This window comes from Polyergus mexicanus, unplaced genomic scaffold (assembly GCF_030449975.1).
Source record: "Polyergus mexicanus isolate NDT 795.1 unplaced genomic scaffold, iyPolMexi1.0 SCAF_13, whole genome shotgun sequence".
In the NCBI taxonomy this organism is placed as follows: Eukaryota; Metazoa; Arthropoda; class Insecta; order Hymenoptera; family Formicidae; genus Polyergus; species Polyergus mexicanus.
This window is the reverse complement of record NW_027223333.1, coordinates 6,121,678-6,146,457: the sequence shown is the minus strand read 5'-3', so window position 1 is coordinate 6,146,457 and position 24,780 is coordinate 6,121,678. Positions and strand designations below refer to the sequence as shown.

The 24,780-nt window shown below is 36.6% G+C and overlaps 1 protein-coding gene across 5 annotated transcripts in view; it reads left to right on the top strand.

Annotated features, from left to right (window-relative positions):
* Window positions 1–24,780, top strand: part of Pde9 (phosphodiesterase 9) — a 132,528-nt gene that overhangs the window by 13,209 nt on the left and 94,539 nt on the right. For 4 of the 5 annotated variants that reach the window (XM_070306531.1, XM_070306532.1, XM_070306530.1 and 1 more), the window contains exon 3: window positions 21,321–21,520. The gene's annotated coding sequence lies outside the window, so the exon portion shown is untranslated. The remainder of the gene's footprint in view (window positions 1–21,320; window positions 21,521–24,780) is intronic. The other variant, XM_070306533.1, reaches the window with a different exon arrangement.

The following is a 24,780-nucleotide window of genomic DNA, read 5'->3' as shown; positions in this document are numbered from 1 at the left end:
ATATTCTCCGTCTTTTTATATCATGAATCTGATGGGTATACGAATTACCGGGAATTCGCTAAAAAGATATCTCGCGATATCTCTAACTATCGTTCGATTGTCCGTGTGGGATTGTCATACATCTGATATTGAAGCAGATCTGCATACTTGATATAGAACGCGATGAATATATAAATCGCGTCGATGATTTCTATCCCGCAATGGTAGTAGAAGGCCAATTACGAATTATGCGTACACGTGCGAAACTATCGCGGAAATCCCGGCTATTGAGAGCGGAAGAGCGGGCCGAGAGGAAGGGAATTTTGGAACCGATAATTGGCAGGTACGAGAAATTGACGTCGTTTAAAGATACAATGGAAACGTGACGCGCAAACCCAATTTCTATTATTGAATAATTTTCAGTCGTTGACGTGCAATTACAAAACGTGAGCGCGGAGAGCTTTAATGCTTCCGTGTTTTCGAGCGCGCGCGATTTTTGCTGTTCGTCCAAGTCACGCCGCATGTAATACACTGAGAAAAAGGATTAATCGTAATTATACATATATTGTAGTAAAGGAAAATATACTCGAGATTTCTATATTTTTATAGCTATTACTATTATAATATTGATAATAATAACCTTAAATATAGTTGCTGCCAAAAATAGTTATAATTTATGATAGTGGCAACTATTTTTTTTTCTCTCGGTGTAGTTATCGCGAGGTCATTTGCGTTTACGATAAAAAAAAAAAGGAAAAAAATACTAAAAAAACTGTCGCGTCATTTCGATGATCGCCACTTTTCATAGTAATAATTTTATTCGTGGTTGCATTTTTAAACAATTTCTGCGATATATTTGTGTGACTTGTTTAAAGCTTGTTTTAAATATCTGATCAAGATTTTGGGAATACTAAACTGTCGAAATCACAGATCAGGCAATAAACAAAAATTTGCTAATTAAATATTCCGAAAGAAAGATTCGCCATCGAAATTTTTGCTATTCTTACATTTCAACGATAATAAATATCTAATTCTTTGTATTATTTAATAAAATCTTTTAATAATTATTTGTTATATATATATATATTTTTTTTTATTTGTTTCCGAAGAGAAATATCACGAGAGTACGATTAATATTATTCTAATTTAATATACATATATACGCGCGATGAGAATTAATTTTAATAACATATTTTCAAGATAACATTTTTATAAAGGATTTTGATAATGTATCTCTAGATTCAAATTAATGAAAATCTTCGTCCAACTTATATCGAGTCTAAAAGATGACTATTATAATTTTCCCGATTGATTTTCGAATTTTGAATTTTTTAACTCAAAATTTAATTGAACATTTTTTTATTCTCGTACAATTTTTTAAACATAAATCATCTCTGTAATATATTAATTGGATATTATTCATAATTCACGCGCATCGCTCTTCGTCGAAGTCGCTTGTCATCGCGTTTGTCGAAATATTTTAATTTTTTTAAATTTCGAAATGTGAAAAAGCCTCCGAGTTTTCGCAATTTTTCAGCATGTTTAAAAACCATCCAATTTGCGGACAACGCGCTTTCCCGGCCGGTTTCTTCGAGGTCGCGAGTGCGCTTTAAGGCCGCAAATTTGTAAGTCGGCGCGGCCGGCGGTTAACAGCAGGTCAATAAGCCTCGCCAGATAAAACGCCCCTTTCTCTCGCTCTCGCGTGCTCCGCCGCTCTCGGTGCGCGCGGTGCGACTTTAAAACCCCGGGGATATACCGGTCTGTGTATCTCCCGCGCAGCAAATACCTCGATTATTGTACGGGTCTCTTTTCACTTCGAGTTATGTCGTACAAAATTATCCTATTGTCGTGTTATCTGCGATGTTATCGGTGTGCATAAATAAAATTTCTTTCGCATTAAGATAACTTGAAAAATCTGCACTGTACTAATAATCAGTATCTTCGAAATTATAGACTAATTAGAAGAAAAACTTTATCGAAGAAATTGCATTATAAAGATGTATTGGATGATGATGATGAAAATTTTTTATTGTTGTAGTTGCTCGAGAGATATGAACATCGTCATTATATTTTCAATTTTTTTTTTTTTTTTTTTTTTTTTTTTTTTTTTTTTTACATATATCGATTCCTTTAATCATTCTGCATGTAAGAGGAATAGGAATGAGATAAAAACATCACTAATTTGGTCAAGAGTTAAGTTATTAAAGTGAATATTTCGCGAGATATTTCATTATTTATTTTGACATGTTGCGACATAAAATGTGAAATTCTCGCGAAATATTTAATGATTTTATCTCTCAGTATCTTTACACACAGAATAATGAGACGAGTTGATTGATATTATGAAAAGATTATTTATATCTCATATAATGTAATATAACTGAAAATTCTAACAGAATGTTAACTGTGAAATTTAACTCGCGTAATCATTTCGATCGTTGTTTTAAACGGGTCCATCGGGGAAACACACACACGCGACAAGAGAGAAGAGACTTTATCGTCTCTCTTTGCGAAACGAGGCGCGCCGCAATCTCCAAGCGGGTTCAGTTCGAGTTCCTCCTCTTTTCTCGGTCTCCCGCATCCTTCCGTTCCTCCCTTTCGCCCCGTCCGTCCTCGTCCATCCTCCTTCCTTCTTGGCTTCTCTCGCAGATTCTCCTCCGATGTGTACGTTCGTGTCACCCACACAAGAACGCGCTTCTCGTCCGCAGGCACGATCCCTTGCCATCCCAATCGGAGCTGAAGCCCGCAAGCAGGTGCGCCGGACGCATTCTGTGCATTCCACGGGTCTCGTCCTCATCCAGCATCCACACGTCGGCCACCTCTCCTGCGTCCTTCTTTCTCGTCTTCCCTTCTTTCGCCCTCTGTCTCGTCCTCTCCCTCCTCCCCTCCCCCTCTCTCTCTTCCTCTTATTTCGGAGCGAGTTTGCAACCGGGCTTTTTCCACGAAGATTTACGGTTTCCTCCGTAGAATCATCACCGGCAATCCGTGTCCTTCTATCGATGCGCGTCCCGTTGACGATTGCGATCTCGCGAAACGCGCGACACCGAACGATTTCTCGAATCGCGACATCGTGCTCGTTACACGTGCCCGATAAAAATACCCGCCTCTGACGTGTTATCAATTTTTCAAAGCCTATCATCGGATAGTATAGGTTTTCCGCGATGGATATCATTTGAGCAACGACGATATGTTATATTTGCGATGTAGTTGGAGTCATCGTTCCTGTCATTGCGATTTTAATGCGAGTCGATATTTGAAATTGATATATGTTATCTCTCGGGTATCTTTTATCTATAAACACGCTGCTCGAAGCAATGTAGCAATAGATGCGAGCTCGTGTGAGATAAGCGAGATTTGCGAGATAACGAATCGTAGCTACATGCTATGACATTGCAATTTAATGAAGCGTACTCGAGAGAAAGATAGAATAAGTACTTTTTAAGAAATATATTGCTCTATGATAAACAAAGTAGCAATTAAAACGACAAGATACTCAAACATTTGTAAGTATCTTCGATCTTTCGAGCTATCACTGATTCATTTAAAAATTGAATAGATCTCTGTTAATTATTTTGGAAATACAGGAAATAAATCTATCCTTTTTAAATGAAAATGCCATGTTATTTAAAATATAATCTTTTAATTTTCCACAAATTTGCTGCAACAAACATTTTGAAAAGTTGTTAGAGGGTCGTTAAAGTATATTGACATAATTAATATATTTTGATATATTATAATATACTATATATTAATTTATTAATTAATTAAATTATCGCGAAAGAGACGTTATTTATCCTACGAGAGTACATTTGATTAAAAGCGAGAGACCCTTCGGAACGCGACGTTTCGCACGCGAACCCAACGATAGGAAATTATTATTTTCCCTCTGCGACAGATTCCGAAAGTATTACAACTCATCCCATGCCGGTCACATGCGCGCGGCGTTTCAGTAACAATTAGCCGAGTGTCCGAAGGCGAGAACATTTGCATATATAGAAGAGCGCGCGAATGGAAATTACTCCCCCTCGGGGCGCTGTATTTATTCCGCGTTCCGCTGGTTGGCTCGTCTTCAAAAGCAAACCACGCGTGTTTCTGGAACAAATGCCGAGGGGCCAGCGGGCCCTAGGCTACCCGCTGAATGACCAAACATGGCTTAGACATGGCTCGTTCTCCTTCTCTCTCGCTAGTATGCTCCGCAGTCGCGGATTCCCGTGTCACGTTGACGGGAATAAAGTTTGCGGGACAAGTTGGAGCTTCTCTAGGATCGTTCCTGGAAACGTGTACAGAATGAGATTCTAAAGAAACGTGCGAGAAATTTTTCCTTTTTTGCGCAGAATTTTTTCTTAAATATTTCCGAGGAGAATTCGTACAATTATATGATCGAAACACTTTATCGACGCTTTCGTATTTATACAAAATCCCAAGTATAAATTTTTTCGTTGTCTCGTATACAAAATTATGTCGTTTCGATATTGTATATGTTGCGTTGTGAAATAATTGATTGGTGTTTTCATTAAATTAACAATAATTATATAAGATAAGTAGCTCACTCTTGTAATGAAAACTATAATGATATTAAAATATATTTATTAGCGATTTTATAAAATCTCAAATTACATTAGTGAGGAAAATAAGCAATTATATTATAAGATTAATTATTGATATTTTACAAAATCATTAATACAGATTAATACAGTTAATGATTTTATAGAATAGTTAGAAATTGTTTCACAAAATCGCTGGTTAATAGCGTATACGTGCATGTATGCTAAATTATTCTATATGCTTTCATATAAAACTGTTTGTTTGTGAACTCATTCGCTAATTTGGAAAATTAAAAAGAAAACTCCAAACACGTAAAATTGTATACCGTAATAAATATCTCGATACATTCTGATAATGAAATCGTGTACATTGTATTTAATAAATTCAATAATTATCGACAAGATTTATTTCGAGTCTTGTCGAGAAATCGAATACGGACACACTATTTTCAAGCGTTCGTGGAAGCTTTCAAAGTAATCGCCCGTATAGATACGCGTCAATTAGTGTCGGATTCTAATTATTTTAAATCCAATCTCGCGTTCTTTCCCCCTTCTCTCTTCCTTCCGGCGAATTAGTACATAAAAGGAGGAAAAGGAGGATCCAGCGGGGTCGTTTCTTCGTCCCTCCGTCGCTTCCCTCGCAACATGCCGGCCCTTATCTAACGACTCTCGCAAAACGCCGTGCGCTGCGCGTAATTATAGTCGACGGGAGTAATTGCTCTCAGGAACTGGGAAGCAGTTTGAGTTCTATCGTACATTGGCAGGAGCAAGAGAGAGAAACTCTAAACTCTCGACAAACTCGCCCGCGCTCGCGCTCTGCGAATGTATGAGTGTGTACGACACGTTTAGCCAACAGGATGCAATTAGGATGCACGTTCGCACGCAGTGTGTGCATTTCCATAATGTACAATATTTCCGAAAGCGTTCCATCGTCGCGAAATTCGCGCGCGTCTCCCTCCGATACCTTTAATTAATCGAAAGCCGATAAACCGCACGGGCTACGCACCGCGGCTAATTAATCTCGCGTCTTCCGCGATTTGTCTAATGTCGATCGATTGCGTATCGGGTACGTTTCGACACTCCACACGTGTGCATCTACGTACGAGTACGTCCATGTCTAATAATTGTGTAATTATTACATACGCGCAATAAATACGCGTAACATACGCAATATACGTGCATGCGAAAAACAGCAACGCGTATATAATATATGCGGCCGAAGGTAAAATAATAATAAATAATATACACAGGCCTATCTCTAGGTATATAATGTATACATAATGTATTTGCTCACGATACGCGTAATATATGCGTAAATATACGCGCGTTAACAGACTCACGGCATACATATGCATTGGGTCGCCCGCAAACCTAAGAATAGAGGCCCTTCGATCTTCTTCGGCTATTCCAGCACCTACCCTCGTACGGCCGTGTTATACGTGGTGTCCTTTAAATACGAACGAAGAACAAAGTTATATAGCTGGCATTTACGTGGACGTAAACAACTTTGCGTTCGTAAATTACGACGAACAATCTTCGAGGAGAATCCCGAAGCCGTTAAAATCTTTCGTGCGTTTAGTTCCACAGATTGTACGATACGCTGGAAATCACCGTATGTTTCACGATCGTAAAACGTTTTCGATGGATATTTCCGTGTGTTTTTCTCAAACTCGTATTAAACGATTAAGAGAAGAGATTATCCCCGAGACGTAAGGAGATGTGATAGTTTTAAAATAACAGGACACACACACACACACACACACACACAAGGAAGCGATATGCGAACGCGGGGTATGATAGACGATGGACGACACATAGGTATTCTCTACTTAGATTCAAGGGCGGATCTGAAAAGTTTCCAAGGATGTCTTCTCATTGTTTAGTTAAATTATAGGCATACTTATCTTTTTTTTTTTTTTGTGTGTGTGTACTTTTGTCTGTTATCTCTGTGACTGAGCTGATCTTGTTAATTTGTTTTGTACTAGAGGGTTTTTCTTCCCGTAAATAATTGAATAAATAAATTGTTGGAGAAGATAAAAAACTTGCAAAATCTCCGAGAAACTTGTATCACAAACATAAATTTAGAAACATCGCTCCTAAAAAAAATTACATTGATTATTACGTAATATCGTAAAAATATCAAGAAAGTGGAATTTTTAGAAATTAACTAAATTATTTCTTCTTATATATCTGCTTAGAACTTGAAACGTGACAATTATGACTGTGACAAGATTTTAATAAAAACATGTATTTTTTTATATACGTAAATTTCAGGCATACCTACTTCCTGTCATACGTGTGAATGTAATTAGATCTAGCCCGTAATAATTAGATTAGCTTATAAATGCGATGACGGTACGCTGAGTCAGCAAGAGACTATTGGGTGCCTCATTTTCTTTTCTCCTTCTTTTATGAAACCCTTACTTTTTGGACAAATTTAAATCACGTATAAATAGCGGAAGGGTTATCTTGCGTATTTAATCCGCAAACGGATAGCGATCGAAATAAGGACACGTGTGACTCTGCGGTTTCTCTCTCTTGTGTACGTTTAGCTGAGGCTATTAATAACGCTTGAAAAGAAAAAAGGAGGTCGCACAGGGTTTTCCGTGGGGGCCCCATTATTCGCGCCGATTCGCATAATTTGGTTTAGGCCCGCATTAGGGACCGACGTTTATCCGACTTCGCGACGGCTGCGGAATTTACGAGCATCCTGATCCTTTTTCTCCCCATGTCTCTTTTCTTTCTTTCTCTCTTTATTTCCTCTATCTTTTTCTGGCTGTTTGCGAAAATTACTCTGAGGAAGTAATAATGATCGCGACATGCAATCACGCGACTTCCCTCGATGTCACTCACTGTACTGTCAGTTTCTCTGCATGTTTTTACGGGTATCATGGTTTTTTTTTTTTATGAGAAATAACGCGCGTAGTCATTACGTGTCATTATAAGAGTCGTTTATTTTTAAAATGATGCAAAGCTTCTTTTTGCAGATCTTATCAAGGAGCGTTTACATATCTCTGTATCTCGAGGAAATGTTCGCAATTTTTTAGAATTTAAACGCGCTTCGTAATGAAAAAAAAATTGGACGCACTCATTCCCGTTTTTATATTTCGCGTAATAAATATCACGGATTACTTGATAGAAATCTCACGTCAATCCGCGGGCACATGTTTAAAAGCGTAAAACACAATGATTTTTCTACCACTTGTTGCAAGAGAAAATTAGTTTTTGCTCTTCCCTCTGTCCTCATCCTTCTAAATGTCAGACGATGTGATAAAAAGGGATTAAGCGCGCGCAAAGGAATCTCTCGATTCTTTTCATTCGAGGAACTCTATACTAACGTTGCTGGAACTCGGCAAAGTGCTTATTGTGTTCGTAGCTTTCTCTTTTTACGGCGAGCAACATTGAGCCTTCTTTTCTCCATTCCTCGAAGCTACGAAGCGAAATAACGATCGCCTTCGGCCACGATGTTTACTAGTCGACTATCGCTGCTTTTTTTTTTATTTTTTTTTTTCCTTTACATCTTCTCGAAATTCGGAGATCTGAAAATGGCGACCGGATACTCTAACGGATCCGATATATGCAATTTGCCGCCTGAATTACGCTCTCTCATGAGAGGTTCGCGTGAAATGTAGAGATCCCAGCATGCGGAGAGCCGTTTAGGGTGATTGCCTAGGGTTATTGCTTAGATAATGCGCTTCGCGACATACGATCGTCCCGCTTAATCGTGGCCATTGAGGCATTGTTTGCGGACTAGCTACTATCGTCACGCCCCGGCAGTTTTGCCTGTCGTGCCTACAGCCGTTTTGCATTCGATATACTACGAGCAAGCGAGCCCGAGGCGGACCTGAATTTATGGAACATGCGTGCGATAACGGCGGATGTTTTTATGGCCCGCATATGTACGAAACACTTTGATGCTTTCATAAAAAAAGAAAAGAAAAAAGAATTATGCTCGCCCAGCGACGATATGTCGGTCGACACGCGTTACTCTTTTGTGGCTTTGTTGAGGTTTTTCGCTGAATTTTTGTATTTATATATAACGAATCTATATCTCTGAAATTTTCGCTAAACATTTCGCAGCGTTGGAAACGATTTCGGTGTGTTTTTATCGCGAGATTAACCTAGCTATTTATACAATTTATGTCAAGACTATAAAGCGCGATGTGTGTGTCTAGCATCTAGTGTATTAATCTAAATAGCGTCATTTATTCGTGGGATTTTTTTTTTTTTTTGAAAATTGCCGTGAAAATTAATCAAAGATACGCAATTCGGGAGACAAATTATTTAACAATAATTTTCAATCGTAATACAAATAGTCGACTTATCTAATAATATATTAACATTAATATTATTTTCATAATTATTTGAATTCTCCTACGAATAGAATAATCTGTTTACATTAACAGTTCTCATTGTCAGAATGCGTGTTTCAAGCACGCACGTGTCAGTCCTCTCGTGAGGAAGTGGGGTGGATGGGTGAGAGACAGAGGCGGAGACCAATCCAAGATCCGAGATGGGTCGATGGCCACGGTGTTGTTCCGAGTGCGGTTCGAGTTATTGATCATTGCTGCATCCGATGCACCTCCCCCCCCCCTTTTCCCCCTCCTGCCTTGTCGCAGGTGAAGCCGCCAATTCGCCGACGCGCATCCCGCATCCCGTGCGTCGCGGCCTCGGATTTTTCGTGTCGACGGGCGAGGGGGAGGGCACAGAAATACGAGCCGCGTCTTTACGATCTATTTTATGGTCCGTACTCTCTCGTTACCCTTTATTCCTCCCTTGGCAATTTTTATTTCTCCCCTCGGCAATTTTTATCCGCTTGGGGAAATGAGAAGGCGAGGCCCGTGCCTCGTGTAGAAACTGCGTCGAACGAGGCGCGCGAAACCTTCTCGCATCTCGGGACGGATGTTCGGGGGGAGGGGGAGAAATGTGGTTTACGTAGAATGAAACTATACTTGAATTATATTGCGATATACATGCGAAATACGTACGAGAATAAAAATACAAGACAATATTATATTGTGATCCCATATTAGATAATATCATTTATGTAATTATTTTAAAATTAATTTGATTGACTTTTTTCAATCTTATCGATAAAAGGTAGCTAATTCTTCTACGGCTTCTGCGGATACAATGACACTTGATGTCATATGAGAGGGGTGCTTTAACGTCGTTGATCGTTCTCGCGCCACGAGAGTCACCTCGATCCATTTGATTTGCTTGCGTTTTGACGCACGTACGGCCAAGCTGTGTACAAAATGAAAAATTCAAAACTCGTACGGAACACGTGACGACAAACACCGTCATATGTGCAGTAGTAAACGGCGTTTCAAGCTTTGATATTTGTGCTAGTATAGTACCGGTAGCATCTGCAAAATTAATGCAAACGCTACATGTGCGCGTGTATTATATGTGTATATATATTATATAAGAAGTTATATTAGTTGAAGTTTTGCGTTTGTACGAAGCAAAATAATTTACTATAAATTTAATGAAAAAAGTAATAATACTACATTATTTAATAAATTTATATAATAAAGTCAAATATATTATATACACATGTAATTTATTTAATTCAAGTATCCCGTAATTTCAGTAGCTTTGGGGGATAAATTTGATGATTTTAATAAATTTATAATTATGTCCGCAGCTATATACAAAGTAATGTGTAATTATATCTTTTTAGATGAAGAGACATAATTGTTGTATTTTCGAATTATTATATAAATTAATACAGTTATAAATTATAAAAAAATTATATTATCGTATTATTCGACTGGTGACTATCGCTTTCTAACATTTTTTATCGCTAATATTATATAATAACGTATTTTTCCTTATTAAATTGATATTAACTCATTGTAAATTTAAATAATACGCTTTATATGCATAAAATTAACGGCAAAAATTTAAGATTTTTCAAAATATGATCAATGCTCAATAGCTACATACGTGACGAGAGTGTTATTCTCATTATCGGCAAAAGACTTAATTATCTAATTGATTAACGGTTCATTCTCTATTCCTTTACCTCTATTTACTCGTTTTACCACGCATACACGCACACGCGCGCGTGCGGCAACGTGTGCTCGAATTTCTGAACGCCTCTCTTGGCACACGTGACATTCTCTCAATTGTACGCAAATGGACGATATCGCGTGCCCAGAAACGCATCTAGTCGGCGTGCGGCTTGCGGATTCGCACACGAGATCTGCCGGACATATTGATCGAGTTCGCCGATAGACAGAGCTGTATATATGTACATTCCTCCCTTCATCGATCCGTCGTTGTCTCTCTCTCTCTCTCTGTCTTTATCTTTCTCTATCTTCCCGATCTTATCGTTTTCTCCCGCATCGTGTCGATGAAACGCCTTAAAGAGGCAAGAGCGTCTTAAGGCGCTTAATAAACGAACGATAATTGAAATTTGTTTTCCCGCGGAACGATGAGCAACGGCGACACGAGCTCTCTCGCTCCTTTCTCTTGTAATTTCTGCAATATTGCGGTATCTCTCTCTCTCTCTCTCGAATTCACCTCGATGGATCGTATTTTTGCGCCAAAAGAATCTTATTGCGTATCCTCGGCTAGAGATATCCCGATGATCATGTAAATCTCGTGAGGTGGAAAATTTTCTCCGAAACTATAATCGATTATATTTTTCTTCATTTTGCTTCTAAGGAAAATCGTAAATATGGGGATATCGAAAGAGATCCTAGAAATAATAACGAGAGATTCTGAAACTTTTTCGCATGACATACAAGTGCGGATGTTATTTGGATATTTTAATTATTATTTTATTATAATTTGTTGCGTAACTGTGTCTTTTGTTTAGTAAAAATACTACTTTTACGTTTGAAGAAATTATAGTTTTTTTCTCATTGCAAAATTTTACTATAACCCTTATTATTTCTATCGTTTTTAATGTTTCTGTCTGTTTATAATTGAGAAAAAAGCGCAAATATATTTTCACGTCGCGGCGCGCGAGCACAGAACGAGCAGGTATTTCCTTCGCGTACACGGGTGGCTTTTCTATAGAAATGGCAGCGGGTAAATTGCATAAATACGAGTTAGTTGAGGCTACGATACAGATTTAATAATTCGAGCAAGAGAAAAATGTGTATTTGTGTGTTATTCTCTTCTCTGATATCTCTCGTATCGAATTTCTCTCGAGCAATAAAATGGAAAAAAAAAACCTGATAGTAGAGTACTATGTGATAAATAATAAAATAGAAATTAATTAAATTCTTAGATTGCAAATGATAAATTAGTTCGCGATAACAAACATACAAAATATTAAAATTCACAAATTGTTAGGAGGCTAATTAAAATACAGATAGCCGAACGCACTCGATAAAGTTACAAACATGGCATATCAAACCGGCATAAATGAGATCCTCGAGCATATCCGCTGAAACGTTTCGCTGAAATAAATATTTCAAGCTATCATTGACGCTTAGTAATCGTTTATCTAATGATCCGTTAAATTTTGATAGGCGGTGTGGAATCTGGGTTTCTAACCGAATAGAGATTTGATACCGTTAGACGTGTTAGAGAATTGTTTGTTAGAATTAATTAACGTAGCGTAATGGATAATATGCGGCAACAATGGGTTAATAACGGATTGCTCATTATCTCGATATATGTATAATATTACTTGGTCCGTAAGGCTCGAAAATTTCATTTTGAACCAAATAGAATACACGATTACAGCCTTTGTCTGTTTGCTATAACGAAATGTGAATGAGAACGATATGATTTTGATATGCAAAAAGGAAATATGAGAATGTATCGTGTAATTTTTTTTATCGCTTTGTCTACAAGAGAGAGCTAGGATGTGAATGTAGATGTGTGCGATGAATATTTTAATTGATATAAATAGATTATTAAATCACGATATCAATTATCAGCAAATCGCGTCGCGGTATTTTATAGGGGTTTGATTACATTTTAATTGTATATATAAAAAAAAAAACATTGCCCTTGACTTTTTCTTTTAACGGAATATCGGAAACGGGTATCCTTTTCCACGGATCTTGTATTTTATATGGAATAAGGAAATGTTTATATTAACGAGAAATAATTTTCCTATTTTGCGCAACATCTTCCCTCTATTTTACTTGGCTGCAGATCGACGCGGAGGCGGGATGAAAGATACACGAGGACGAAACGACGACGGCTCTCGGGAAAAATGTCACGGTACCTAAATATATCGCGCAGCTCTCGAACGGGAACTTGGAACGAGAAGTGTCCTATGTTCGCTTCCGTCGAGAGTAGGAGAACGACGTACAATATATTTGCGCGTTTCTTTTCTCTCTAAACAGAATGTTCCCTTCTTGCGTTCGCGAAGTGAGACGAAGATCGCGCGGTTAAAATCGATTTTTGTCCAAAACTTTGTGGGTATCATTATATGTCATTTTTATACGCGGTCAAACGTACCGAGAATGCAACGGAATATTGTTGAGTTGTCGAAAAGAGATATTAATTAGGACGTTAATAGAGTAGAGCGAGAGAGAGAGAGAGAGAGAAAGACAGCAGTATTACACCAACGAAGGTTTTTTTCGAGTTCCTTCGATTGGCGTAGCCTTCCAGACGTCGCTTTCGAGATTGAAACAGCCGCCGAGGGATCAAATTATCGATGTCACGATGGAAACGGAGCTTATTGCTTCCACGTAGGCGAGACGAGCTCGTCCATAGGAACGCTCCACGAAGTTCCCGTTTGATATGGCTAATTGCTTGCCTCGTCCTCGGATGCTAACGAGTTATCTTTAGTACTTTTGTTTCGCGCGTTTCGATTACTTTGCGCCAGTCCACGTGCAATATTAATGACAGTCATGTTGCGCGATTGGATAAGTACGTATTCCATTTCACGATATAACTTTTCCGATATATTTATTGAAAATAATGTTCTATATAAATCTCATTATCAGCAAAATATATACGAGAAAAAAAAAAATTCTTTAAGTATTTTAATCTCCCTTCCTCCCCTCCCCCCCTCTCTCTCTCTCCATTTCTCTGAGGATGTGTCAAATGTAAAATAAAAGATAAAAAAAGTTACATTTTATATTTATCATGGAAAGAAAAAGAATGTTCAAACTTTTTGTAAAAATTATTCGCTATTTTGCATTCAACTAGAATAAATATCAAATGCATTGTTATCTGTCCGACACGCTGTTATACATAGCCGGTTTATGATACTACAGCCATCTTGTTGGGGTTTCGCGGTAAAAATCGACGTCTTTTCTCTTCTTTGTCTGACAAGTACGTATAAGAATGATGTTATTTTTTTTTTTCCCCTTCTTCTTCCTGTGCTGCGCATATAACGGTGCGCACAAAGGAATTTCCGTCGCGAACGTTACAATTTCTACGACTCGCCACGCTTTTCCTTCGCCGTCAGTTGCTAGCACCCGACCTCGCCAATTATTTCCGCTTCTCCTCAACCGCCGTTTCTCTTCGCGACGCGGCTAACAATAAGACAGCCTTTGATTTTTACGAAACGTACAATTTTTACGAGGATAAGGAATTTTCCCGTTCTTGCTCTAGGCGCCCCTTTTAAGTCTCACAATATCGTTTGCTTTAAAAGCTTGCGCGTCTCGGAACTCCGGAATAGGGTTTTCTCTCCCTCTTGATATCAAGTCAATTTTTCTCTAGTAATAATTTAGAAGATTTTGTTACGAGAAAAAGAGTGGTTATTTCTCTCTTCATTGGAATTGTCAAAAACGGTTTGAAAAAATAATAATTCAATAAAATTAGATTAACGAATTCTATTTTACAAAGAAACAAATTACAGAAAAAATTATTAATATATATAAATTACCTATAATATATATATATATATATATATATATATATATATATATATATATATATATATATTTATAATAAATATAATTTTGATAAGACTTGTGCGTTATAAAAATATCAATATATACATAAAGAATTTTTTTTTTAATTACCTGATTTTGCAAAATATTAAAAATATTTTTAAGAGACAAAATTCGTATTATATGTTCGATACGGAGATTTTATTAATATCTGTTAACATTTAATAAATAAATAAATAACACAAATAGACTACCGCGCGTCTAGTTGCATTCTCGTCTCCGATCAGAGAAATCGAGATGATATTATGTAATTTTCTATCTATGACGTATCTGCGCACATCTATATGCTTCATCCTTCCGCGTAATGTACTTTGTTATAACGAGCAATGTTACGTCGTCAGCTTGTTTATCCGCGACGCGATTAAGCTAATCGATTCGAATTTAACTTGGAAACGGGCGCGCGGATATCGCGATGCCGTCAATTAAATTTCGAGCGGCTGCCTCTTACGGACTTCCTGCGAGTTTAATTGTCTCGTTACACGTCCCGCGATTATCGTTAGTTTATATACATATATGTATGTATATATACATAGGTAGGTAGGTTAGGCGTTTTGCTACGAAGGTCGACAATAATTACCTCGCTGCTCGATGCGGATCGTGATCGATACGTTATAATACGATGCGACGCAATCCGCAACAGAATACCTCGTTCACGTTGCGATCGATTAACTTGAACGTTGCTTCTCGTGCGTCGACGATAATCGCCTTTGTGAGAATTCATCATCAGCAAGTCGAAGTTGCTTTGTCAGATCAATTTCGCTAAGATATTTTTATGGGCAGCTTCCGAGGGTGTCTCGCGGAGAGCGTTATCATGTTTTCTTTCATAGATTCCTCTCGACAAATACGCGCGTGTTCTTATTCAAGCGGAATATTTGATGCGTTCGACGCGATTCCGTTTTCATATCAACACTTTTCAAATGACAGCTCGTCGAGGAAACAGATTATTATGTAATCTTGAAAATGTATCTGCTTTCTCCATGTTTCTTAAGTAAAATGAGAAAGATCATCTCTCTATAATCTTATCTCGATCGAATGTGGAAAGTTTAAAAATGAATCGGATGAAAAATCGAAAAACATGTTTCCAGTTTGATATCTCGGACGTTATGTGTATTTTGTATATACTGATATTTACATCTCTAGATTTTTACTATAACTCGAAAAATCGCACAAATTATCAAAAGATAATCAAGTTTACTTTGGAAGAACATTGTATAAGGAAAACTGTGATTTTCGTGATACGACGATACTTTTGTATTGTTCTCGTTTGAAATTCTGACATAAGGATATGTTTGCGAAGAAGTGACTCGAATGACATTTTTCAATATTTATTAGCGAAAAATACAAACGCTTATTTTCATGAATTGGAAATAGTCAGGGTTATCCGATATGCATATACATCTTAGTACTTCTGCAGTTACTGCCGTTACTTCGCAAATATGTTTTTTCGAACGAATCCGGGACGCGGACGAATCGCACGTGGTCCTCGCGTGATTTTCCCTCATGACTTTTGCGACGAAGGAAGGCGCCGCCGATTTATCACCGTCGTCTTGGGGGTCACCCTCCCCGTCGAAAACGATGTCATCGTTAGTATCATCGTTCGTCGACAACGTTCGTCGGCAACGTTTGTCGATATTCACGTGCGAATAGTTGCAGCTGTTCGTCGACGCGCGCCGAGAAACATACAAATTATTTTCCTTTTTTCCTCCCTTTCGTCTTATACAGTAGATAGTCGATCTATCTCGGATGGCGTCTTTTTCTTATCTGTGCTTTTGATGATTTGCGAATTGGTTACGAAAATATTTTTCCATGTGTTTGTTGGAAATGTCCTTCGAGCCTAACGAGACGAGCGGAGGAAAAGAGATAATTTGAAAATATAAATTAAGCTAATTTATATAAATTGAAAAAAAAAAAATTATGAAAGAGTATAATGTAAAGGAGAAATAGAAATTATATTGGAAATTTTAAGAATTTTTCAATGATAAAATTAATTGTTGTTGCAAAATTATCGCGTAAAATGACACCGCATTTCAAATTAATCAATGGATTATAAGCTGTGCGATTGCTGATAACGGTGATTTTTAACTACTGAATGATTTATCAGTATTTCATTATCTGGGAAATTATGTTGAATTATCAGTGAAGTCTTCAGTGGAGGGATCGGTACGAATGGCATTAGTTCGCGCTTAAAAATTCCGTTTGAGAAGCCCGACGAATTTTATATTCCATTACTTTCCGTCATTATTCTGTAGTGTGACAAAAGAAGGCATAAATAATAACTAAACGGTGAATTTATTCTCCGCTTCATCGCCCCTCTATTGAATACTTCATTAAAGTTTTGGCTACGCGATGCTTGTCACTAACTTAAAGAGAGAAAATTGATCTTCGGCCAATTTTTCTTCTCGAAGCTTCTTTTAGTAACGACGACGATGAAGTACCAACCACGAAAGCATAAATATTTGATACTAATATCTGATATTTTTTTTTTACCTTTCTTTTCTCATGTTATTTTCCCCTCACAGTCTCGCGAGTTTTTCCGCTGTTGTTATTCTCCCTCATCGCTATCTTAGTCGCTCGGTTCTCCCAAAGAGACCAAAGTTCCTAGTCAGTACTCGATCATGCACTTACATACACACAGCGGCTTGTGTGTCGGAATCTTTTGCTTATTGTTAGATATAAATGTCTAGCCCTAAAGGGCCTTTATATTTCGCTTCGACATCTCGGGTCAAATGTCGATTTCCGATATTTGCGAGCTAGGTCGGAGAACGTTTATGCAACGTACTTGATTGGGCTTGCTGTTGTAACTCAGTAAGTCTTACAGAAATCTTACAATTAGTATAAAAGACGAAGATATAACATTAAAAAAAGATATATATTACTTTAAATTCTAATGAATTAAATATTTAAAAATCCGCGAAAGTTTTCGAAATGTTCATAGAGGCATAGCAATGCAAACTTTCGAAAAATTCAAAGTTGCTTCTTGCTAAATAATTCGATGCATATAAAAAAGGAAGTAGAACATAAGCGTAAAGCAAAGCGGTGGGTAGGAACGCGAGAGAGACCTTTTAAGACGTCCTTGGGAGGGCCCACGGGTTGTCAAGGTGAGCGGAAAAGCGAGCGTAATTGTCGTTGAACCGGAGACTCGTTCGTCCGAGAAGCGCGAGCGAATGTGCACGATGATTCATTTATGAGCGGCGCATAAATAAACGATCGTACGCGAGGTAAGTCATTCATTTACCGAATGCGGCGAACAAAGACGCGAAGCGGGGAAGGGAGTGAAAAATACCATCTCCGTAGCCGCATCTCTCATGAGTGACGCAGTAACGTTGCATTCATGCTGCCTCGAGTAACGAGAACGTGTTTCGTTGACGACGGAAGAGAAATCTGAATATTGTGACAGTTTATAAGTCCTAGAATTTCAGACGCTATATATACACGTCTATATACTGTAGTAAATGTAGTAAAAAAAAAAAAAAAAAAAAAAAAGTTTTTTTAAATCCAAAAGAAGGGATCATTATTTCTTGTAATTTTTATGTTTAATACTATTGTTAATGCTTCAGAAATGATGAGATCCGGTTACATCATAATATGAAGAGATTAAAATTGTAATGAAAGTTTATTTTAACGCACTTTACACCATGCTATGGCGTGCTGGAAAAGTTTTATTTTATTTAAAATCAAGTATATTGTTAAAACTGTTAGTACTTGAGAAAAATTTATTGAGATTCGTGAAAATTAAAGGTAAAAAAATTTGTCCTATTAATTTTAGTCTTAGACAGAAATTCTTTTGGTTGAAAGCTGTAACAACATACTTAGTTTCAAACGAAATAAAATTATCTTAAAAATGTCTTTTCTCACTTTATAACTTTACATAAGTTTCTCAAATTGTGACGAAACTTTCCTCAGTTAACCGTATGAGGTAAAATCGTATTGAACATCGAGAAAACTTGGCGAGGGATAGTTACTCTTCTTTTTTTTTTTCTCGAGCTTGTCTTTTTTGTTGAACCGCGTAATGTAGAGAGTACGTATGTAATTTAGATTCTGCAGTAAAAAGCTCTACGTGAGCCCTTCGTTCGCGTGACGTCGCGAGTTAAGAGAGAGCACGACAGTGATAGAGCCGAGGCAAATGGATTGAATCCTCGAGATGCAATCAGGAGCTTGGTATTTACATTACACGTACATATGCACGAAATATTTCGCGCGTAGCGCTCGATCTTATGTCCCTCTAATTTGCCCCGATATCGTTCTCGAGACATTTCGAGAGCGCGGAGATACAGACGCCACGCGCATAATGACGGAGGAATCACGCGGAGACACGGGGATTCTCGGAATTCTCGGAATTCTCGGTGCGCGAGCCTTTACTCTCGTGCGAATCTCGGTTATACATGACACGAGTTGGCCTCATACATAAGCCTCATACATATTCTCCAGGACGCTTTTGAAAATTTGATGAGTACGCTCATCGTCCGATCGGAATCGAAGCTGTATTAAGCTTTCGAATGAGTATCGAGAAAAAAAGAGGAAGAGGGAGAAAAAAGTATTTTATGGAAATCATTTTTCCACCACTCATATATGTATATATCCTTTTCAAACGAGTTTTTTCTCATATTTTAATCAGTGATTACGCGTTCATTTCCTCGTATGATTTCCAAGAGATATTGTTCGCGAGAGGTAAATATCGGATGATTAATAATTATGTCGTCATCGATCAATCCTGAGAATTCGTATATCTCGTGTTAATTTAACAATGAGTACATTGAATTTCGAACGTCTCGTAATCTTTCAATGTTTGATTTATCCCAGCGATCTTTACAGCGAAAATACGGAATTAATCTTAAGAGAGATAGATTTCTAATAAGAAGATATTTTTCGTAATCAAAAATATAGGAATAAGAAATAATAAAAGGCTATTTTTTTTTTTTTTTTTTTTTAAGGAAAAATGAATTTATGATGAAAAAAATATTTACATTATATCATATTTTATATTATATTAAGAGTAAAGAGAATAACGACCGTTTATATACAATCGATTAATGATTGTACATGGGGAACGTGACATTTGTAACATAAGTTAACAGGAGCCAATGGCCAAGAGCGAGGCGCGATAAACGCGGACGACTAAATGCGTAACTCACGAAGGAAGTGGAGTCTCTTATCACGAGACTATGCGTGTAGTATCCTCGTCGTTCTCGATCCATAGCATTCGCGACGCCACGGCTCCCAATATTCTTTCCGCGATATGCAAACGTAACCCACATTTCTTCTTCGGTGATACGTAAATATTTATCGTCCCGGATCCTACACGGTCCGCAAGCTTAATGAATTTAGCCACGCTAATTTAGTCCCGGGTATAATGAGAATCCAGTTTCGCAGTCCTCGCTCTGTCGTGAAAGTTGTTGCTTTGACAAATCAACGTCGCGCCGCCGCGCCGGTTGGATCCAATTTTCGAGAAAATTCTAATGTCAAAGATTCCACGACGGAGGATGATTTCCTTCTAAAGTTTTCGCTGAGTAAAAAGTGATTTTCGGTTTATATCGAAATCTGTGAATGAATGGACAATTCGGGCTGATCTCGCGACATCATTCGCGATAGATGACGAGCTCATGAAATATGGCATTAAATTCTATCACGGATACTGAACAGCGCCGGAGATGCCACCGTCCTCGCGTTGATTCACCGGAATCCTCCCGTTATGTAATTGGACAGTTTAGAGAAAGTTAGTGCGAGAGATTGCGTGAAGTTTAGACGAAACTTCAAATTGCTCTGTGCGTTCGCAGACGCACATGGAAGAGAGAAATAGAGAGGGATAAGAATAATATGAAATAGAAATTTCAGACATCGAGATACGATTTTGTTCTGGGGGAAAAAAAAACAACACATTTTCCTCCTCTTTTTACTTCTCTCGAGATATCTAATAAATGCAATGAATATCATTTTCTCTCCATTTATCTTATGAATTAATCAATCGCGATCAGAGCGAAGATATTATTTGTAATTCTCCTACGATAGAAAGAGAAGGAAAAATCGGTGCGAGATCCGCGTCGACTCGAAGTTGAATCACTTATGGGCGAGGCGGCAAATCGACCCTCGAGAGTGACAGACTTGGCACGCTTCCAATCTCGTTGAGGAAAAGGAGGATGCTACTGCGGGTGGTCCCCTTAATTAACTTGTTTCGCCACTCGAATACGGAAGACAACGTAACGACGTTCTACAAATCTGTGCGCATTAGTCCCTTTATGTGTCGCATTAAAGTGACATTTCTCTGTCACTCTTGAATTTCCCCGCCTCAAAATCGACCGCGCGTTGAGAAAAAAAAAAAAGAGTTCCTTGCCATCGAAATATTTCAAAGAGAGAGGCCAATTAATTATCATGCTTTGATTGTGGCTTTGAATTGTCGTATTAAGGTCAATATATGTATATATCCATGCTTTAATTATACTTTTGTTCAACTTGAATTTCCGATATTCGTGTTAAATAACGTTATTTAAAAAAAAAAAAAAAATCGTATATATGCTGAGAGATGTATAAAAGCTGCGATTTTTAAAGTTGTGATTTTGATATTTTTAATAAATTATAACGATTTAATAATTTTTTGTTAAATCGTTATAATTAAACTTCCCCAATGCAATGTTCGCATTGCATTTTTATACATCTGTTGCGTATTTAAATACAAAAACAATTCACTGGGGGAAAAAAAAAAACAGACGCGAGATTTAATCGGTAAATCATAAATATCTACCCGATTACAAGTTCGTATCATCAGAATTTACATAACAATATAGGAAACACATTTTTTTTCTATTCAGCTACTATAAATATACGTATAAAGATTGCGGTATATACATAATAACACATTGCTGTAGTGCTTCATAATCTAATCTAATCTAATCTAATCTTTCATCGTTATTGATCTCTGTTCTAGATCGTTATATCGTTCAAAAGTCATGGTCTTTATAAGCAAAGATACATTTCATAGTTTGAACTGAGTATCGGTGCTGCTTGGATTCGCGCGAGAATTATCGCGATCTTGAAAGTTTCTTCGGGGAGAGGAGGAAAACGAAGTTTTCGAAGGAGTGGCACGTGAGAAACCGAAGAAATAAAGGACGCGGAAATAAACGTAAGGTAAGTCTTCTTATTACATACATATTTGGCGTTGTTATCGACTCTTCCGTGGATTTTCTATCTAAAACTTATATATATACAGTATTTGAAGAGACAATGGAGCGTGATAAATCGCAACAATATTGCGATTATAAGATTCATCTTTTTTCCTCCGCAATTTCAAATAATTTATATTTTTATACAATAAGAAAAAGATTTTATTTTTGCACAATTTATATCAAACAATATTGCGATATTTTTCAATTATAAAATTCATCTCTTTTTGTTTTTGCTCAATTTCAAATAATCTTTATTTGTACAATAAGATTATATACGAAAGGAAAATAATTTGTAGCGAACAAATGATATGGCCGTATCATTTTAATTTGAAGAGTTTCATCCGATTTTTAAATTATTCATTCGCGGATTATTTAAATTTTACCTTTTATCTTTTATCGCTCGTTATGCATTCCGTCCGGGGGATGAAGCGCGTTATCGTCCTCGAAAGTGTTTCCTCAGATCCCTCGATTATCCCGGGGTTTCACGGTTTGTTCCACCCTATAACGGGTTGCCGCTACAAGATTGTACTTGTGGGATTTATATGGGATGTGGCGCGCGCCGGTTACATGCCGGTTACTTACCACTTCCCTTAGCTCTCTCCGCGTAGAAGTGTTGTCGAGCCAAATGGAGAGCTCTCCGGTGATCTAAAAATAGTTTCCGCCCGGCGGAAAATGCTTCGTACACCCTCGTACGTCACAAGGATTCTTGTCGGGCTGTTGGTTGGAAAGACGCTGCGAAAAATGTGAGGACGCGATAATTGCATTGCATCGTCGTGATCGATGTCGATGCGCGAAAAGAAGAAGACCGGTTATGAACACGGATAAATTGAAACAATAAGACTTTGCAGAGCTAAAGAAGTTTATCCAATCTCTGCTCGTAGATTTATTTATCGCAGCACGATAAAATATAATTCGAAATATATCCGGGGATCTCAATAATATCGAATAACTTACTTCATTTTTGTCGAGTGAAACTAAACTGGATACATATATATGCTATATTTTACTCGAGAAATTAAAGTAATTGAAAATAATATGTATTTTCTATATTAATAACGCGACTTTTCCATAAAGAATCTTTAATTGATTTAGAATTTATTCATAAGAGAATAAATTACATTTATCTTTTCACGAAATCACAGGATAATGCGCTATATCGAGAATTATAGTTTTCATAATAATTAGCATGGGCGAAGATGATAATAAAATAGGGTGTTGAATATTATTGTTAAAAATATCGAAATAGGAGCTGAAAGTAAACAATATTGTTGTTTCTTATCTTGGCGAATTCCAAGTAACGCGGCTTACCTAATGTCGTAAAATAGATAGTTATTATTATTTTAAACATGATACACATACATTTGCGATCTTTTTAGATATTTATCTATTAATGAGTATTTAAAATATAGACACTATTGATGATAATTATTTAAATATAGCTTTGTTTGAATAAAATATTTTTAAGAATTCAATTTCTTTTGTATGGATGATAAAAATATAAATTTATAGGAAATATTTATTTAAAATTATTCAAATAAGAATTTTAAAAGAAATATTAAAAATTTTTATTAAAAATAATATTTGAGATGAAAAAATTTTCAGACGCTTGCGCATTGTGTGTGTGTTTGTGATTATTTCAATATTACAACAAGAAAAATAATTAGAGAAAGGAAAATGAGAGAACAGGTTCATATTTATTTCAAAAATAATTATTTTATATTTAATTTATTTAATTTACAAAAATATAATTTAATAAAAACCACGAATAAAATAAAAACGGAGAATCACGAAAATTGTGAAAAATAAATAAATAGAATGAAAGTATAAATTTGTGGAAATAATATGCAAATATTTTATTGTCCATATAATGAGAGAAATAATTATTTTAATTGATTATTTGAAATCTTTAACGGGGAATATACCATATATTTAAAATATTTATTTTTAATTTGTAAAATCAACTACACATTTCAAGTAGATTTTAATTTAACGTATTAGTTAATTATTATTTTATAAATAGCAATTTATTGATTTGGAATCGATTTTTGTTTCTGAAATGAAGATATTTCTGATTATCAAATAACGAATAAAATAAGTGCTTTTAGATACTGTATTGTATTTCGCGTATGTTAAAATAACTGCTGCGTTTCTTACTTAATTATCGCTTGTTTATGGCGAATGAAAATTGACGCTTAATGCGAATAGATTATATCATTATTAATTCGCGCGAGACGCGCTTATGAATAACGTATGACATAAATTATTATGAAGGTCAGTGCGTAAACTTTTTTGCTTTTTCTCCCTTTATTTTTATCACGATGACTCAAAAGTCTGTATGCTCCGATATCCCCTTCTTCAAGATACCGGCGTATTTTGCATCCACGGTGGAATGCATTAATCGATAAGTAAGTAATGCAGTCCATGTCTTCCCCTCGACGATGTTGTAATATTTACAGAATATCGCCGCCGAATTTATTGCTATCGAGGGAATATCGTTGCTTTCCCGAACTTGGGAGTAAATAGAATAACTTAAGAATACGATTATGCGCGTCATTTGCATTGGTATTTTGGCGATATTCGTAAACAATTAAAAGCTCGGTCGGAGACAAGAATTTTTCCAATGTTAATGAAAAAAAACAGCTTTCTGATACTTGGCGCGTTTTTTTCGTCTTCAATTATGACTGTCTACTGAAACAAAGCGAGAGATAATTTTCTCGACAGCCAGCGTGCAAAAAATGGCCTGCCAAGCTTTTCTTTCGTTAATTGATACTAGTCGCTGTCAGATAATGAATTCAATTCTCATTAAACGCGTACGAAAGGGAGAGAGGCTTCCGGGAGATCCTTTACTGACAATCTGCCGATTCATTACTGGCGTCCTTTTGTTGCATTCGTAACAACGTTCCACTTTGGCACCACGTTACCTTCTATTATTCATTATACGGCTCTCTATTAGAAATTCAACTAACTTTTGCAATTTATTTTCATATTATTATAATAGCGTACGAGGAAATACAATAATTCTTTAACGTTAGTAAACGCTGTTATCTTCGATAGATTTTTTTCGTTGGATTTTTTCTCGGTAAAAACTTAAATTTAATTTTTGCTCTTTTTATTTCCGATTTAAAAAATCACATTTGTGACTCTATCTTAAATTTAATTAAATATTTAAACTACAAGTTTAATTAATTTTTGAATATTTTCTTAGGAATTTAAAGGAAAGAT